Below are 13,230 nucleotides of genomic sequence, written 5' to 3' on the forward strand. Positions count from 1 at the left end.
GGGCTCACAGAGCCACTGTGAAGTGAAGCCAGGGTGAACCTCCCTTTTCCATTCTATCTGCCTCCACAGGCACCCCACCTGGGGTCCAATTCCGCCCACAAGATTTCACTGTTCCTGCACTGGACCCTAGACACCAGAGGAATCGATGACTTTTGTACGATTCTACATTCAATCTTATGTTCCATTTGACAAACACTGAGACCCTCGACATCAGAAGAACCAGAGAAGCTTTTTTAGAAGGCGGATGCCTCGGCCCCACCCCAGACCCACAGGCTAAGAATTTCCCAGGGGGCTTCCAAGGACGTCTGTTCCTGAGAAGGGCGGTTCTGATGTGGAGCCAGGGCCGGGAACCACCAGGTCTAAAATTAATCATAGGAAATGAATAATAAGCACCTACTAGGTGCCAAGCAGGGTCGCTGTGGCTAACTTCGCCACAATCCTGCAAAGTGGGCTTTCTCAGCTCCGCTTTCTGTAAGGAAGGGAACGCTACAAGAGGCCAAGGGGCTTCCCGAGACACACCGTTGGTAAGAGGCAGAACGAGGGTTTGAATCTGGGTCTTTCTGATTTCAAAGCCCTCTCTTACCTGCACTCCTTGTGTGCGGTCCTACTGTGTGAGAGCCCTGTGCTGGCAGATCCTGGGGAGAGGGGATGAGTCAGCCTGGAGCCTGGTCTAGGAGCTCACACCTGAATGGGGGTGGCTGATACCTAAACAGTTTAACTTGCATACAAAGCTGCCTGAGAAGGATAAACAGAGGTTCCAAGGGCTAGGAGAGCCCTGTGGCCGTGTGGTGGGGACACCTGGGGAAACCAAGAAAAGCTTCTTGGAAAAGGTGACATTTGAGCTGGGTTTTCAATGCCACCGTAGGTATTGCCATCTACCACGGAATGTGCCAAGCTCTGTGCTTGATCCAGAAGCAGGGAAGGTAAACAAGACATGGTCCCTACCCTCACAATGCTGGCGCTCTAGCATTCTGCCTTTTCTCCCATTTTCTCTGCCGGCCCTCCTGTCTCTCCGCCCTCCCTCTTCCCCTGCCCCCATCTCTCTGCTCCTTTGGTGCCCCGGCACCCCTTGGTCTTGCACAGCAAGCCAGGCCTTCTTGGTTGTCCAGGAAATGGGGTGCTCCAGGCCCAGAGTCAGGGAAGAAAGGGGCACGTGGGCCCCACCCTGGCCAGGGGACAAGGAGGTGAGCTTCAGAGCCATGGAGTGAGTCACCTTGCACAGACACCTAAGCAGTGGGGATAATAAGACACACTTCCCTGGGAAGTTGGGGAGACGGATGAGATAGGAAGGGAAAGTGCTTTGAGCTTCTCCGAAGAAAGAACCCATAAACAGATCCAAGGTATTATTACCACAGTCATTACCTGCCTCAATTAAAGGGGGACGCATCTAACTACGTGAGGCATCATTAACTCGTTCTGCAACCCACACATGGCTGTATTTTTAATATAATTTCATTTTTATTATTAACAGATAAGACCGTGAAATATTCTGGGAGTCATTCTGACACGTTGATACTCCCCTTTGGCCTGGGTGGGGTGTCCTCCCTCCCACAGGGCTAGGAAAGGGTCCAGCCCAGGGAAAAGAGGCTGAGCCTCCCTTGACACTCCAGCTCTCCAGCCCCAGATTCTCGTCAAAGAAGCTTGGAATTATCTCTTGGTCCCTGATCCCATCGTCCAGATTGCCCTTCCTCCTGGCCCTCCATGCCTTTCCCTGCTTCAACACGTCTACCAAAACCTGCCCGACTTACCCTTCCACGGTGGGCAAGGAGAATTAGCAAACTCCTACTGGGAGCCGACCACTGGGGGACCAAAGATCAGTTAGACACAGTCCTTGCCTCCGAGCGGGTAAGGGCACCAGGCTGGTTCACTCATTCACCCAGCTAGCTCTGAGCGCTGGGCTCTGTGCCCAGTACTCAGCACGGCAGGTGAATGACACATGTCCCCGCACAAGGAAACATACTTGTGAGGGGAGACAGAGCCCAAACAGCCACAGAAATACCTATCCGTGTGTGCTGTAACAAAGCAAGGCCCCCAAGCGCTGGGGAGACTCAATGGAAGAGTTAAATCTGCCTTAGAGTCGGACTGGCAGGAGTGTGCATGGAAGATTCTCCAAAGGAAACAAGACATGAGCTAGGCCTCAGGGTGCTGAGGGAAGGAAGGGCATTGCAGGCTGAGGGAACAGCATGAGCAAGACAGAAATCCATGTTCGGGGATGGGGGGCGTCCACTATGGCTGGGGAGGTGAGGCAGTTCGGAGAAGGGATAGAAATGATGCAGATGTATGGGGCGCCTGGGTGGCGCAGTCGGTTAAGCGTCCGACTTCAGCCAGGTCACGATCTCGCGTCAGGCTCTGGGCTGATGGCTCAGAGCCTGGAGCCTGTTTCCGATTCTGTGTCTCCCTCTCTCTCTGCCCCTCCCCCGTTCATGCTCTGTCTCTGTCTGTCCCAAAAATAAATAAAATAAACGTTGAAAAAAAAAAAAAAGAAATGATGCAGATGTAGAGTGGGGGGCCATTGGGAAGGGCTTGGGCGGCCATGACTGTACCCACAGGTAGCATTTACAGAAGCAACATGAGCCAGGCCAGGGCAAGGCACGTTCCTAGTGGCAGCTTTGTAAACCCTCACAGCTGCCCCAGGAGGCACTGCTGTCACCCATTCTCTACTCAAGACCCCGGGTTGGGGACACACAAGCTTCCCAGCTAGGAGGAGGAAAAGCAGGCTCCGCAACACCCTGGCGTTGAATGCCCAATAAGGACTTCGATTGAGGGTGGAAGGGGGATTTTAGTCCGAGGGAAGGAGAGCCACAATCTCCTTGGGATAAAGCGATGGGGTAACTGGGCGACATAGGGTAACTGGGGGGCATCGACCCCTTGAAGCGGGCAATGGAGGAAGAAGATGTAATGGGTGGGGGAGGGAGGGCACAGGAAGGAAGAGGCCCCCAGGGAGGGCCGAACAAGCACAGCACAGAGTGCAATCGCAAAAGGCCAAGCTGGAAACAACCTTACCGAAGATCTTCGGGTGGGGTAGGACATTCCCTTCCTAAATGAACTGCCAAGCTGCCACACTGTTACGCTTTCTGCACCCTAACGCAAGCCAATAGCATCTCTTGCTTAGACTGCTTTAGATGGAAGTCCAAAATCCCTATCATAGCCCACAAGGTTCTGCATGACCTCTTTCCGGCCTGACCCACCCCTGCTCCCCGCCTCCTCACCCCTGTCTTGTTCACCCACTCCTCCCTCTGTCCCTCTCTGCACCCTGACCACACAGCACTTGTCCAAGTGTCGCGCAAGCGCCCGGCTCTCTCTGCTCCTGGAGCTTCATGCTTGGAATAGTTCTTGCCGTTCCTCCCACCCTTTCCTGTCCCCCAGGCTGACCTGCCCCCTTATCATTTCGGGTTCAGCCTTTCCTGACCCTCCTCCTCCCACCCCTGCCTGTCCCACCCTCTGTGACACGCTGGTCTTTTCCAGATGATGTTTTTTCACTTGTGATAGTTGTTCACGATCTGGCTCTGCACACGTTCATAAGTCGGACGTGCTCACTGCTCTGCTCCCCGAGGCTGAAACGGTGCCCGGCGTGGAACAGGGCTCATGAAGTAGTTTTGGGTGAATGAGTGAGTAAACAAGAAGAATAATGAGCAAATGAAAGCGTGCACAACCCTACCTCGTGTTTACCTTGTGCTGTACTCTTGCCTGGATCATCTCCTTTTCTTGCCTGCAGCCCCCCCTCGGTCCCACTGGCTTCGAGAAGGCCGTCTCTGTATCTGTAACATGAGGGGAGATGCCTCTGTCTGCTGTAGGGCATGTGGTCTGAACATCATGGTGCTTAGGTAAACCCACCACAGCTTGTGGTCACACTCTGCATGTGTGAATCTTGCCTTCCTTGCTAGGAGATGCCTCGCCACGGCCTGACGCTGCTATATACCAAAACAGGCACCAGAAAAGGGAGGTGAGGGGTTCACATGCCTGAAAGTGAGCTCAGCCACCAGAAGGGGATGACTCATCGTAAAGGGGTTTGAACATGACATAGCATCGTATAAATGTAGCCGAGCCTCCTTTTCTTTCCTGCACTGATTGAACACGCCCTGCACAAAAGGATCTGAGTTAAGTCGGTATCGCAGAGGGAAAGGAAGGCTCTGATCTCTGGGTACTAAGAGTTGGTGACCTGGTTGCAATGTCAAGACGTGATCCTAAGCAATCACCATATAAGACCATCAGCTAAGTGCCCCAGAGAACCCCACCTCCAGAATTCCGTGTCTTTCTCATTGAATGATACCGAAGTCTGGCCCCGCACCCACGAGCACTTGGGCACCCAGTTCCCTTTCTCACTGGGGGGTGTTCTCTTCCACAGCACCATTCTCACCGGACCTCCTATTTGCATTTCCTGTTTTATCTTCTCTAGTGGAGAGAGAGAGCATGTGTGTGTCCGTGTGTGTTACAGTGAGCTTGCCCCAAAGTGCATGCGGTCACAACCATTCCCGGGTTGTCTGCAGAATGTGCTGTCTCCTGTGCCTCAGAATGGTTTGTGAGTGTTTCCACTCAACAGTCTGCCTCCAGCAAGTTCACAGGTTGGGTAATGTGGCCAAATGGCCACGGAGAGGGTAAATGCTAGCCCCTGGGATCCAGAGGTTTCAATGAGTACTTGGAAGTCTGTAAGCACGCTTTTAAGATCCTTCAGGGGCTCCTGGGTGGCTCCGTCGGTTGAGTGTTCGACTTCAGATCAGGTCACGATCGCACAGTTCTTGGGTTCGAGCCCCGCGTCGGGCTCTGTGCTGACAGCTCAGAGCCTGGAGCCGGGCTCTGTGCTGATTCTGTGTGTGTGTGTGTGTGTCTCCCCCTCTCTGCCCCTCCCCCACTCATGCTCTGTCTCTGAAAAATAAATAAACGTTAAAAAAGTTAAAAAAAAAAAAGATCCTTTAATAGTAAAGGCAAAGTGTTTTCGATATGTATATGGAGAGAGGTCCCCGAAACCACAGGACAATAGATGAGTCGGGTAAGGTGACTCTTGGCACTCTTCGGGGACTGAGACTTGGGAGTTGCCAAAGTTTGTCAAATTTTACCACCCCCACCTTGAGCTGCCTGGATGATGAAATATTCTGAAGAATTTGAATTGCTTACACTGGTGAGCTGAGCTAAAACCCAGCACCCAGCCTACCTCCTATGTGACCACAAAGGACAACTGGTAGGACTTGCTGAGCCCCCCACCAACACTTTACAGACCAGAGTGCAGCACCCCCTCCCCTCCCCACCCCCACCCCTCACCCTCCAATGCCGCCAGCATTGGGATGAGTTACTTCACATATTAGCTGGCAAATGAAATGCCAGGTGGAAGCAAAGTGTTGAAACAAAAATAGATGCATCCCCACCCCGAGGCGTGATGAAACACTTGGAAGGAGCCTCCACAGGCACTTGGCACCTGCAAGGGAGGGCAAGGGAGATGGGCGCTGGGGCTGAGGACTCCCGGCCAAGGTTTGCACTTGAACTTGAGCATGTCATGTCTGGTGGCAGAGAGGCAGAGAATGGGGTGGGAAGGGGACTTTGGATTAGTGCAGCCGCATGGGGGAGAGCACAACCAAGGCAGAATTTGGCAAATAGATTCAGCCTTTGGTAGCCTTAGACAGTCTGCTTTCTGGCTAAGTATTCCGACCTGATCCTGGCAGGCCTGATAATTCCCTAAGACGTCAGTGCTAGCAGAAATCAGAAAGAGAGGTCTGGTCACAGAATGGGGAAGAAACGGAGAAAAAGGAGGTGAGGAGGGAGCGAGAAGGGGAAAGAGGGAGAGAGGGAAGGATAGAGGAAGGGGCAAAGGGAGGAAGGAGAAAGACAAGCAGGGGGAGGGAGGGAAGCTAATGGAATGAAACTTATGGGATTGTATCTGTAATATTTCTGACCTGAAATATTCAGAGATCCCAGGAGTTTGAAAAAATGTTCCCAATGAATGGAACGGTGTGTGTGAATATACGTGCAGGTATATACATATCTGGTGTGTGCATGCACACACCAGTGGGTATATTTGTGCGCGTGTGTGTTTGTGTGCGAGCACAAGTGCATGTGCGAGAATATGTGCATTGGCATGGTACGTGAGTGTATTGTGTGTGAGAGGGCATGTAAGTGTGTGTGCATGTGTGTGCATATTTGAGGGTCTGTCTGTCTGTGCATCGTGTCAGACTGAAAACAGCTCTGGAATAAAGCCTCCATAAAGGAGGGATCTTATCCTGATGGGCTACGGGCCAGCCGTGTGACCTTGAGCAAGGCCTCTTCTCTCACATGTTCTAACTCCCAAAGCAATGCCTGGTACATAATAATAACTCAATGAATATTACTTAAACGAGCAACTGTTATTTAAGGATAATGCTGCCTATTTCTTTGGACTGGGGAAATGACAAAATGAGAAAACATATGCATAATCACTCTTACTCTCTCGGTGCTTGGCACATAATAGAAGCTCAATAATCGTTAGCCTTACCCTTCCCCAAATTCAGGTTTTATGCCGTTGGTAGAAGGAGGTCGAGGAAGGAAATGAGGTATAAGGTCATTTGTCTTGTGCTGCCCGCTTCCGTGGGCTGAATACCACTGACCACATTCCTTTATTTTTATTTTAATTCCAGTATAGGCAAAATACATGTTGTATTAATTTCAGGTATATAACATAGTGACATGGCAATTCTCTACACTACTCAGGGCCCATCATAATGAGTATACTCTTAATCCCCGTCACCCATTTCACCCAGGCCCACCCACCTCCCCTTTGGGATGGAGCAAACATCTGTTTGTTCTCTATAGTTAAGAGTCTGTGTTTTGGTTTGTCTTTTTGTTTTCTTTGTTCATTTGTTTTGTTTCTTTAATTCCACATATGGGTGTACTCTATGGTATTTGTCTTTCTCTGACTAACTTATTTCACTCAACATTATGCTCTCTATCCATATCCCAATAGGTGCAAATGGCAAGATTTCACTCTTTTTATGGCTGAATAATATTCCATTATCTATATATATTTTCCTTATCCACTCATCTATTGGTGGACATTTAGGCTGCTTCCAGAATTTGGCTACTGTAAGTAATGCTGCTGTAAACCTAGGGGTGCATGTATCCCTTTGAATTAGTGTTTTTGTATTCTTTGGGTAAAAACGCAGTAGTATGGGAGGGGTTCTAATTGTTAACTTTCTGAAAAACCTCCATGCTGGTTTCCAGAGTGGCTTCACCAGTTTGCATTCCCGCCAATGGTAAAAGAGGGTTCCTTTTTCTCTACATCATGGCCAACACCTGTTGTTTCTTGTGTTGTTGATTTTAGCCATTCAGACAGCTGTGAGGTGATATCTCACTGTAGTTTTGATTTGCAACTCCCTATCGGTAATTGACGATGAACATCTTTTCACGTGTCTGGATCTCTTCTTTGGAGAAATTTCCATTCATGTCTTCTGCCCAATTTTAATTTGATTATTTGGGATTTTTTTTGCTGTTGAGTTATATAAGTTCTCTATACATCTTGGATGCTAACGCTTTTTTGGATATGTCATTTGCAAATATCTTCTCCATTCCCTAGGTTGCCTTTTAGTTGTGTTGATTATTTCCTTCACTGTGTAGGAGCTTTCTTGATGTAGTCCCGAAGTTTATATTTGCTTTTATTTCCCTTGCCTCGGGAGACATATCTAGAAAAATGTTGCTACGGCCAATGCCAGAGAAATTACTACCTGTGCTCTCTTTTAGGATTTTTGTGGTTTCAGACACTGGCCATGTTCTTGAACCAATTTCCAGAGGCTTCTGAGTTCTCATTATGTTATATATTAGCTAGGCCTCCTCTTCCTGCTCTCAGTCAAAGATTGACAGCAATTCATTTGCAAGAATTAAATGCAAGACTGAATTTTAATGACTCAGAAATTTGAAGCCAACTTTGTTTGCAGTGACCTTTAGGGAAAGGAAGCCTAGTAAGTGACCTGGTACCTGACCTTCCATCTGGTGGTATACTTGTAGGTCATGATCTTGCAAGATAGGAATTACTATCCTCATTATGCAGTTAAAGTGACAAAAGCTTGGAGAGGTCAAGTGACTGGCCCAGGGCCACCCTACTCACTCCAGGGTACCAGAGCTGTCTCCAAGCCCCACAGATGATCTTCAGAAGCTTCTGGAAGGTAAAGTCTCTTCACTCAGGCAGACAGAAATGAGGGCTCTTAGGTTCTGAACCCACAAACATCTCAAAATCTCTGACTCGTCAGCCCTGGTTGAGTATTGGCAGATAGAGCCAGGGCCATGTGGCAATCAGAAAACTAGTCAGGTGGGACTGGAACGGTGCCTCTGAGGTATTTCACAAACACGGGGAACAAACACATTGGTGTCGCAATCCTGGCCACCCGGAGCTGCCGCGTTGGCTGTTTTTTGAGCATGGACTGTGGATAAGGAGTTTGAGGGCTGAGGGCGCTAGGTGTCCTAGGTGGGTAGCCATCTTGGAGACTGCATCAGCCCTCATGGGACAGCTCTTCAGTCCCCAGACCCCTTATAGTTATAGCCAGACAGGACTGCTCCTTCTAAAGTGCCAAGAGCCACTCCAGACCCCTTAGCAAGGCACCTGAGGTCTTCCCTGGCCCAGAAGTAACCTGCATCTATATCTTCTCCAACTACTCTGACAGACTCTAAGACCCAGAGTCAGCAGCCTTCTGACTGGGTCCCAAACATACCTTGTTCGTCACCACCTCCATGCCCAGGAAACAGACGATCCCCTGCCCTCAAAAGAGCTATTCATCTTGCAACCCTAAAAACAAAAGTTAATTAAGACCAAATCTCTTTTAACATTTCACAATGCCCTCTGGGATCATTAGGATAGCTGATATGAACTGCTCCATAAACTCAGAGCCCAAATATGGTTACGTTCCACTTATTTTTCCCATTCATCTCTTAAGCACACATCTGCATTGAAAGCAGAAAGTCCAGTATCTTCCCCTGGAGATTTCCTCCCTTCCCAACGAATTGTCCCAAAGCCCTGGGGACAGGCCAAGTAAAAACAAAAATGAGTCCTCGCACATACCGGACAGAGAGGAGCTGGAATCTGTTCGGTTTAGAACTTCCAGAGATTGTCTCTGTCACACATTCCTGATAGCACACAGTGTCCCTGCTGAAACTCACGCCTACACAATTTCTTGGATACATACGAAGGTGGAACCAAGCCCCTGACCAGCAGCCGGGGGCTTCGTGTAGAGCTCTGAGAGCATGATTCTTCCAATTCTTTTTCTCATACTTAGTTATTTCCCAGGGCACAAGAAGACAGCAGGAACCCTCTAACAGGACTGATTCGACTTTCCACCCCAACCAAATCCCTTTTCCCTGCCTCACAAGCAATGCGGGAACACCTCTCTCTCTCTCTCTCTCTCTCTCTCTCATGTTTATTTTTTTTTAATAAATTTTTTTTAACGTTTATTTATTTTTGAGACAGAGAGAGACAGAGCATGAATGGGGGAGGGTCAGAGAGAGGGAGACACAGAATCTGAAACAGGCTCCAGGCTCTGAGCTGTCAGCACAGAGCCCGACGCGGGGCTCAAACTCACGGACCGCGAGATCGTGACCTGAGCCGAAGTCGGCCGCCTAACCGACTGAGCCACCCAGGCGCCCCTAGTTTATTTATTTTGAGAGCGAGAGAGAGCACAAGTGGAGGAGGAACAGAGAGGGAGAGAATCCCAGGCAGGCTCTGCACCGTCAGCACAGAGCCCGATGTGGAGGTCGAACTCACAAACTGTGAGACCACCACCTGAGCCAAAATCAAGAGTCGGGTGCTTAACCGACTGAGCCACCCAGGTACCCCAACACCTTCTCTCTTTTAAAGACCCAGAAAGAGAAACACCTTTTCATGCCCTTCCCTCAAGAGCATGAGGGCTACTTGCTCTGCACCTGTCCTTCTCAGGGAAGCTGGCCCTGGTGACTTTCTTTTCCATCCTGCACCCTGATGTGACTGGCAACTTCCTCATGAAAGAGGAGGACAAAGGCCCAAGTTAAATCTCCATCAGGGCACCTCCTGTTAGCACACTTGTGACATGTACAGTAAATTTTAGGGCATAGCCAGAGGATAGTAATTACATTTGGGAAGGGCCTACTGTCTGCCAGGCACTTTGACACATAGGATCCTCTTTAATCCCACAACACAGAGTGCAGCGCTTTCCAGAGGAGGAAAATGAGGTAGAGTGCTGACAGACCCAAAGCTAGACAACTGTAAGGTGCTTTAGCCCTCTCTCCTTGCCTGGAGAGGCCCCTACTTGCCCCCACCCACAAGGGTTACCGCAAATGAGGCCCAACTAAAAGAAACAGCCTGAGCAGCTTGAAAGAGATAAAGGAATCCCAGAAAAGAAGCCCAAAAGGCTGCGTGAGGCCAGAGAGTGGCTGTTACCTTGGGGGAAGAGAGGTAAAGAATGGTTCATTATAGCCCTTAGAACATAGCTTGGCACATAGCAGGTGCTCTGTTGATAGATAGATAGATAGATAGATAGATAGATAGATAGAGATATCGTTTTTTAAACATATTATCATTGTAAATGATATAATGGATATCTGCTCTGAATGCTGCTTTAGCACCTGCTCTGTGCCCAGACCAGAACAGACCAGTGGAGCCCAAGAGATGATTCCAGCACAAAACCTCGTCTCTGAGCTTACCATGAAGGAGAAGACTCCTTTCTCAATTATTCTACCTCAACATTAGAGAAGAAATATGATATCAAAAAACTACAGAAAGGGTGAGAAGAAAGCCCAGGGGGAGAAAAATGTTAACTTCCATCTGGAGAGGCTCAGGAAGGCTTCCTGGAGGAGTGAGCACTTTCGCTGGGCCTCGGAATACATACAACAAAAACGATAACAGTAATCCATTACCTACTCTTGACCACTTGCTATGTGGCAGATACTATATAAACCCTTCTCATATACACTGTCTTATTTCATTCTTCCAATAAAATCTACGAGGCAGATACTATTGTTATACACTGTATACCGGTGAGGACACTGAGATAATAATGACAAACCAAGGATCGAATCCCAAGTTTACCTGGGACTTATCTACCAGGTCAGACGCGAGGCTGGGACAGAAAGGGAGAGAGGGATACCTCCTCCAGCGGAAGGATTCTTCGGAGGTGGACTTCCCTATGAAGGCAGGAAATGAGCACATGCAGAGGGGCAAAAGGGTGAAGTCTCTTCCTGTTTGAGAGGCAGAATCTCCTTGCCCACTAGTAAACAGCACAGTGAGGAGCAAACTGTGACAAATGAAAGAAGACACTGGTTGCTTGCACAACAATTAGAGAGAAGTTGGGATTGTTTGCTCCAAACTTCCCCAAGTATGAGTGTGGGAAGAGGGGGAATGGACCGAAGGGCTCGTGTCCCACTAATGAGAGCTATCACTTACTAGGGGTGCAACATATACAAGGCTTTTGTAAGCATTATCTCACTGTAGTTTTCCTAGAAACATTCTAATAATCACAGATAATATCCATCGATTGTGAATCATGTGCCAGACGTTGTTCAAGAAGCTTCTATATGTTTAAACTAATTGGATCCTGGGGCGCCTGGGTGGCTCAGTCGGTTAAGCGCCTGACTCCAGCTCAGGTCATGATCTCGCAGCTTGTGGGTTCTGTGCTGACAGCTGGGAGTCTGGGACCTGCTTCCGATTCTGTGTGTCTCCCTCTCTCTCTCTGCCCGTCTCCTGCTCGTGTTCTCTCTCTCTCAAAAAAATAAAAATAAACATTTAAAAAATGTTAAACTAATTGGATCCTCCCAGCAATTCTATACAATAAGTAGTAGTAGTATCCCCATTTTACACAAGAGGAAACTGAGGCATAGTGCAATTAAAGATGTATCCCTAGGTGATACAGGTGATAAGTGGAAAAACCTGATTTGAACTCAGCTCATCTGGCTCCAGAACTCATCCTATTCACCACTATCTACTCTGCCCTATAAAGTAGGCATTATTATCCACCACAAATAAATGAGGTAGAGGTCCGGCTTTGGTGACAGAACCAATGTTTGAACCCGACGTCCACACTCTTAACCACCTGGCAAGAGCAGCCCTCAGCCTGCCACTGACTCGTGATATGATGTGCACACACCACTTCTTTCCATGCCTCTGTTTCATCACCTGGAAAATGGGAAGAAAAAAAAAACCTTGATATTCTCCAAGAGTCTGATCAGCTCAGACCTCCCAGAGCAGGTGGGCAATTTGTACATCCCAGGGGATCACCTGAGGAAGAAACCAGTTACTTTCTGCAGGCAAACCACAGCCTAACCCCCAACGGCTAGTCTTTTGCATGCATGTAATTTGGGGTTCCCGTCACTAGCCCTCGTCCACCGCTGTGGCACCGTGTCCAGTCTGGCTGCCAACAGCTTCTCCCATCTCTGTACATGCATTCTACTCCTCACAGCGAGAGGTGGAGTCTATTTTCTCTACCCTTGAATCTGGTCTAGCCTTGTGATTTACTTTGCACGACCTGTGTGGCGGCCATGATGCCCCAGGACACTGGAGCCTGGCCTCAAGAGTGTGCAGAGCTCCGTCTCCAGCTTCTTAGAAGCCAGCTGCCAGACCAGAAATGATGGTAAACCGTGTGGAGAAGAAATGTCTGGAGCAGAAACCATGTTGGATGTCCCAGCCCTGGCAGGCTCCCGACCAAGTGCAGCTACTTGATTACCCCTGGCTACTTCATGTAGAACAGAAAACCGCCCAACTTGGGGGAGGAATAATAAATCCTTGTTGTTTTAAACTGCTACATTTGGAGTGGCTTGTGACACAGCAATTCAAAGAACCCCATTTCCTCTGCCTTATCTTTTTTTCACCACAAAAGATTACTCCATAACTCACAGGTGTCAATGTCCATCGACTTATGGCAATTACATATGCTCACGTCTTCACAATTAGGTGGTGACTTCTGACATTAGGCAAAAGACAAAAATGGGGCTTCCTTCATTCAATGTGAGCATCTATCTGCCAGAAACCTCCTTGGATCTAAAGACTCAGAGATAAATAAGACACAGGCTGTGGCTTCAGAAAGCCATGTTTGGGGAAGAGCTGGGTCCCTTTCAACACAACACAGAGGGATGGGGTCAATTCATTTGTTCATCTAACATCTATTGACTACCCACCACACATCAGGAACTGCACTACCCCTTTGTGTAGTGACCAATGAACAAAACACTGAACCAAACCCTCATCCCGGTTGCATTTTAAGGGTATCTCATTCCAGTAACCACAGAGGTACACGTGAAAGCCAGTGGGAGCCC

The sequence above is a fragment of the Leopardus geoffroyi genome, chromosome C3, assembly GCF_018350155.1.
Source record: "Leopardus geoffroyi isolate Oge1 chromosome C3, O.geoffroyi_Oge1_pat1.0, whole genome shotgun sequence".
In the NCBI taxonomy this organism is placed as follows: Eukaryota; Metazoa; Chordata; class Mammalia; order Carnivora; family Felidae; genus Leopardus; species Leopardus geoffroyi.